We start from the raw sequence: 7,229 nt of genomic DNA on the forward strand, positions 1-7,229 counted from the left end.
GCGGTTACAAGCCACCATCAGTAAACAATAACACATTTACAGATGAGATGTATACTCTTCTTGACGCAGCGATCTCAAATCGGCCTAACATGATATGCTTGGGTGACTTGAACTGCGATATTCTACATCCGCTGGAAAACGGCAAAGAAGGGCGAGCATGGCTAGATATTTGCGACATTTTTAATCTGCAAAATCTCATTACAGCACCGACTAGAATCTCTCGCACAAAGCAGTCATGCATAGATATAATAGCTACCAACGTGCCTGCATTTGAATTACAATCAGGAGTTTTGGAGCCAGGTCTTAGCGATCACAAATTAGTCTATACGATTCTAAATAGAAAAGCGTTGAAGCCGACGACCATTTTCACAAAGGCGAGGTGTTTTAAAAGCTTTAATGAAGAGGCTTTTAACAAGGATCTGGAGTGTGTTCCTTTCAATGTTGCTTACGTTTTTGACGATGTCGATGACATTTGCTGGGCATGGGAAAAAATGTATACTAATGTCTTGGATGATCACGTTCCTATAAAGTCTAAGAGGTGTAGAAATGCTGCCGGTAAATCAAAAATTTATAACTCCTGAGATAAAGAAAGCTATGTGTAAAAGGAATGCTCTTAAACGCAAATTTAATACGACAAGGTCGGCAGACGATTGGGAGGCTTACAGGTCTCAAAGAAACTATGTTGTTGCTTTGCGACGTAAATCCATCATATGTCATTTTGATCAGTTATGCAATTCGCGCGCAGGAAACCCAAGGGAGTTCTGGAAGTCTTCGCGGCCGTTAATGCATACCAGAAAGCGTGTGCCAGACGATTTTATTGTTCTAAATGAAAAGGAAAAAGTCATCAGGGAGAAAAGCCAAGTAGCGGAAACTTTTAACGAGTATTTTACAAATATTACAAAAGATATGATTGTCCATAAGCACACTGCTTTCAGAGACCAAGCACATATAAACAGAATTCCTATGGTGAGTCAGTGACCGGCGAACACTTTTGGATTGCAACTGACTAACCAACATGTTGTGAAAGCGGTACTTGACAACATGAAACCTAATAAAGCACAGGGATATGATCTTATTCCTCCGAGGGCTGTTAAAGCTTCCTCCGGTTCCATAGCAAAGCCTTTAAGCGATCTAGTAAATACCATCATAGCTAAATCACAGGTTCCAGATACTTGGAAACATGGTCAAATAACACCGCATCACAAAAAGGAAAGTGTCCTAGACAAAAAGAACTTCAGACCGGTCACCGTACTACCTGCCTTTGCCAAGGTGTTTGAAAAAATCATTCACATGCAGATGACGGAGCATTTCGAATTCATCTTTCATGATTACATGTTTGCATATAGAAAATTTCATGGCTGCCCGGCGGCACTTTTAACTTTAACGGAAGACTGGAGAGCGGAACTTGACAACCGCAAGGTCATCGGAGCGGTAGCGATTGATCTCAGCAAGGCTTTTGACTGCCTTCCGCACGAGCTGCTTCTCGAGAAGTTAAAGTTCTATGGTGTGAATGACGATTCAGTGGCACTCTTACGAAATTACTTATCATGCCGATATCAACGAGTTAAGTTGGGCCATACTTTCTCCACCTGGATGGGTGTGTCAGCAGGGGTGCCACAGGGGTCCTTACTTGGACCACTATTGTTTAACATTTTCATGAACGATCTTGCATTTGCTATTAGAGATTGTAGGCTGATAAGCTACGCAGATGACACTAAACTCCATCTATCGCACAAGGATCCCCAAGCTGTGGAAGACGGTATAAATCTAGATCTGATTAACACTACACAGTGGTTTCAACAAAATGGCATGATAGCAAATCCGGATAAATATTAGGCTCTGGTGCTGGGAAACACCGGTTACGATTTCGATATAAAATGCGAAGAAAAGCCCATACCTGTTTCCAGTGAGGTCCAGCTACTAGGCGTAACATTAGATAATAACCTGAAATTCGATTCTCATGTCGCATCTATCTGCCGAAAGGTCGGAGGACAAGTTAATGCCTTAAATAGGCTTAAGAATGTTCTACCTTGCAAAACCAAGGAAGCACTGTATCGTGCCTTTATTTTACCGCATTTCGATTATTGTAGCCAGATAAGGCACCATTGTGGAGCCAGGAACACCAAGAAATTGGAGAGAGTAAACGAACGGGCACTTAGACTTGTATATAAGGATAAGAATAACTCTTACGATAGATTGCTAAGTTGGATTGGTTTGCATAGCACACTAGAGGGACGTCGTATCCAGGACATGTTGATCACAATAAATAGCTGCTTCCAGGAGAGGGCACCGACCCCCATTGCAAACTTATTTAAAATAAAGGACACAAAATATAACTTACGGGGCACAAACATGCTCTCATTGCCCAAAGTAAGAAGCACCAAGCATGGTCTTAGGTCTTTTCGGTATTTCGCTGCAAAGACATGGAATGCGCTGCCGGACTCGATTCGCGCCATGGCCGGCACAAAGGAATTTTTGGGAAGTATTCGTCATGCAGCATTTTGAAATTGTTATTATCGTGGTTGGCTTTTGAATTTTTAAATTTTAATTTGTACTCACACATGTATTGATACATGAATTATTGGATTTCCTGGATATTTTAGATTTTTAAATTTCTAGATTTTAGGTTGCTAGCTAATTTTTATCTTTCTTTTGTTTTGTAATTTTATATGTTTGTTTGTGGGCTTCCTGTAAAGTAGCTTTTAGCTAAGTGGAGTGCCACGTAAAATAAAGTTCTTATCTTATCTTATCTTATCTGACGTCACTGAAGGAAGGCAAATTGATGGATCAAACCAGTCCGTTCTACGTGTCTCAATAAATGAAGCCACCACAAGAGCTTAACTAGCTGCATCATTCAATCTAATACTGCCTATATCAAGTAAACCATCCTCTGGTCTTCGTCCAGTTTATGAAGCTACACCTTCCAACAAAGTCAGATCCATTCATGCACCCTTGCAAAAATATTGTCAAGGAGGCTCAAAAGCTTCTTGATGATGAAAAGGACAACGGAAACAATCCATCTGGTATCAACATAGAGGGAATTGGACAGTTCTCTGAAGCTGGCCTATCAGTCTTGAAACAGTTTTGTACTATAGGTAGTACTAGATCCACAAGGGCGGCACAACCGGTGCAGCGGGTGGGACATTTGCCCCACCAACTTTGGACAGCTCAAAATGGCAGCAGACAGACATTGATAGTGTAGCAACATCCTTTGAACAGATGATAGGATGATTTAAAAAAACACATAAGAATTCGCAAAAAGGACCTACTGGTACAATCTTAACACCGGAGATTTTGCAGCTCTAGCTGGATATAGTGTACCAAACATTTGAGGAATTACGTCCGCATTGTTTTGGCCCAGTGGAAAGTCAAAAGATGCATAGTGAAACTTCATGGCGGATGCCAAGCGAAAAACAACTCAACGGAAATTGGACGGTTTCTTTAGCAAGAACCAAGCAGCAAAAGTATCGAAGTAAGAATATTTAACTTAAATCATAAACTGTTAAATGTTTGACTTTCTCTGAGGGTTCTCAGACCTCAGTCTGTAATCCTGCGTTTAAACCTTTCGTAAAGAGTTCGACACGTGTCCATTGAATTCAGTTCTTTATCTTGTCGACAGACATGAGGAAGATGAAAACACGTCAGTAAGTTCCACTGCCAAATGTAGCTCTCCCTTAACCTTTTTTACATGAACATATTACAGAACATAGAGCTGGAATCCTTAATTACTCATTATTGTTTACGCCTATACGGTAACTATGCACAGCACGTGATAAGAACACAAAAAAAAAAGGTATTGTTCGAATCGATCAGTTTTTGTGTTCATAGTACTGATAAATTAACCCATTGACTCCTACACCGGCCAAAACCGGCCGTGCCACACGCATGCTCTGCGTGTGAAACTTGATACGTCCTCCCTCCCCTCCTGGGGCTTTTTTCGTCCTGAAAAGGTCACAATAGCTAGTAGAATGATAAACCAATCAGAATCTGTCTTTTGCGCATGTTTTTAGGCATTTTAGGGGGTAGGGGAAAGGATCCTTCTGAACCTACCGCATGGAGCTGTGCAAAATTACAAAATGAAGGCGCGGGTGAATCGCTCCTGAAGTTTCAAGACATGCCTTTTTCATCTTTTAAAGCAAGTACATCATTTTTAAGCTCACAATGGAAAGGAATAACCGTGAACGATAATCTACCGCGAAAAAAGAGGACTTGGTGGCCTTAAAAAACAGCGAAAAGCCATTTCACGTTGTGATCTCTTCAATTTCCACGCCACTACCGAAATATGGATCAAAAATTAAAACCGAGCCGCGTGCTTCAAACGGACTTTATAAGACCAGGACAATGACGACAACATGGTAAATGATGTTTTCCGATGTTGATTTGCTTTTTAAAATAGTTCAAGTGATGATTTGAACCAGAATTCTGTAACTTCTGTAATTAAATTTCATCGCAAACGTGCCCGAAGTTACTGCGAGTGATCGCTTTGAACAAACACGGAGTGTCTTAAAATTTTACATGAGTGTTTGCACGCACGCAAAAAAACTGAAAGTTTTTTTGCCTCTAATAGCAAATGTATTGTTTATTTCAATAAAATGTTTTGTTGGAAAAGCTTTTTGCTGATTTTTGCGTCTTTTTCAATTCATATATGCGTTCGAGAAGCAACAGATGCATAATCAAGGAGAATTTGCATAAGCGGGTTGAAATTTGATATGCCAAAGGTCTTCATCAACATGCCGTGAATTTTAGCACTTTTTGCGTTCAAGTGTGTTTTTCGGCAAATGATTAATACGTAACCATATTATTTTACGTCAGAAAACATTTGTTTTATCATTCCAGTTTAATAGGCAGTTAATTTTGGAAACCAACAATATTTATTGATCTACTGCGCATTTTAGTGAGTTTAGGTCACTGCGCACATTTTACTTTTCACATTTATGTAATTTAATGCTGTCTTCATGTTACTTTTCTTATATATTGTAATTCCCTTTGGTTGTAAACCATTGAAATACAGTGGAACCTCTATTTAACGAAGTCCTCGATGTAACGAACGATATCCTATGTCCCAGCCAAAGTTCCCGTAAAATGTATGGAATAGAACCTCAATATAACAAATTCTTTGATATAACGAACATAATCCGGAAGCCCAAACGTAAAATCTACCTCAATACAACGAATTACAATGTCAACACGGGACAGAAGTTAAACGCTGAACAGATCAACAGTCAGCAAATCCTTTAATCCTTATGGTAAAGAGACAGCAACCTTTCAGTCAACGGCTTATTATATGTCATAGACATTGGCACTATAGTATTTTGAAATCAATTAACTTCTGCTCTATCTTCTTTGTCTCTTATTAGTTCTATTAACTTCTTCACTCTTGAAGGCTTCTTGTGATAAAACGAATATGTAGCCAGATTTTCTAGTCCAATGCCCTTGTTTCTCCGTTTGCCAGTCACTTCCACTTCTGGTTGACAGAGGTCACCTGTGTTACAAATCAATCATTCATTATGACCTCGATATAACGAACATTTTGGTCGTTTTCCCTCAAGTTTGTTATATCAAGGTTTTTTCATATAACGAACCCTCGATTTAACAAACAAATTTGGCTGGTCCCCAAAGACTTCGTTAAATCGAGGTTCCACTGTAGTGCATAATAATAAAAAAACCATTAAAGGCATATGTTAGTAATTTATTGACTTTATTTTAGATGTTTCATCAACTCTGATCCGTTCATTGTCGGACAGTAAACAGAATGTAGGTGCTTTTTAAAAGAATGTATTTCATTGTTTTCCTTTCACGTTTTGTACATGTTGTAATGTACGTTTTGATATCATAAAAAAATTACAATACATTAGTCTTCATGATAATTAGAGTGATCTCAGAGCTCGCCTTGTCAGCTGTTTCTCCTGTCTCTGGAACGCCATCTGCCGACGTGTAATATGGAACAAGAATAAGAAGGCGAAAGCCAAATGCCTCAAGAATGCTGCTGAACTTACTTGCGAGCCAGAGCCAGTTAGACCTGCAGTTGCTCTTGCTGAACCAGTTCGGCTTTCCATGAGCTGACAGCTTCCTGAGCCAGAGCCAGGTTTTGCTAACCCACAACCAGCCAAGCATGGTGAACCAGCAAAAAGCCCAGCTGTGGTAGATGTTGCAGGATCAACCTCCAAAATGAAGAAATCGGATGTATTTCGAACCCGGACATCTGCACCATTGAAAGAAATCAATCCTATGGAGGAAGTAAGATCTAAAATACTTTTGGGGTCTGGTTCTTTTGGCATGTGTTACCTGGCCTACTACAGAGGTATCTCGGTAGCAGTGAACAAATTTAAGCCTTGCCAAGCAAGGTCTCAGGATGAGATAAAGAGACAGGTGTTTAGAGAAGCTGAAATGATCCGCCAGCTCAGTGACCACTGTGGGCTGCCTTTACTGTTTGGCATTATCACGAAATAACCGCCACTGCGGCTAATAACTCAGTTCCATGGCGAGAAGAACTGTAGCAGTACTTTGCACAAGGCAATCAAAAAGCTGAAATTTGACAAGCCTTCTTGGTAAGGAATTCTGATAAATATCTCAGAAGCCCAAGGTCATATTCATAAAGCCAGTGTTCTCCAAAATGATCTCAAATCGAACAATGCTGTGATGGAAAACGTGGGGAACAATGGAATCCTGTTGTCATTGATTTTGGGAAAGCGCACTGATTGCCAAGCCAAAACCACAGATGAATTTTTCATCTTCTGCTCAAGAAGAATACCAACACTCTAATCCACATATTGCACCAGAAATTGTCAGTGGACAAGGGCAGCAAAGTGTGATGTCTTTTCATTGAGAAAGATTGCGATGAGAATTTTAAATTTACTGCCTACTGCAAAAGCACTTTCTCTCATGATTCACCAAAGTTCCCACAATTAATTGAATTTGCTGCTGTTCTTTGCACACACGTGGCTTAACTTCAACTTAATGATATGCGGTACAGATTGCATTATGTGCAGTCCTTTTGTCAATATATGAGGTAGTTTTTTCATGATATGCGGTGCTTTATTTATCATCATTATATGAGGTGTTTTTGCCGTTATATGTGGTGCTTTCTTCATTATAAAGAAGAGGTTGAGAATCTACAGGGATCTGGGTAAGAGAGTACTGACATTGATAATCCGTCATTTCAAGAGCGCGAATTCACATCCTTGCTCATGGATTCAATTTTAAACCAGTTTAGATTGGGAACCCTTTCA

General features: G+C 39.8%; 1 pseudogene; it reads left to right on the forward strand.

The window, feature by feature from the left end:
* The first annotated feature begins 2,944 nt into the window (after positions 1-2,944).
* Positions 2,945-6,909, forward strand: LOC146470888 (serine/threonine-protein kinase TNNI3K-like; annotated as a pseudogene).
* Positions 6,910-7,229: the final 320 nt, after the last annotated feature.

This window comes from Pavona decussata, unplaced genomic scaffold (assembly GCF_977016875.1).
Source record: "Pavona decussata unplaced genomic scaffold, jaPavDecu1.1 SCAFFOLD_109, whole genome shotgun sequence".
In the NCBI taxonomy this organism is placed as follows: domain Eukaryota; kingdom Metazoa; phylum Cnidaria; class Anthozoa; order Scleractinia; family Agariciidae; genus Pavona; species Pavona decussata.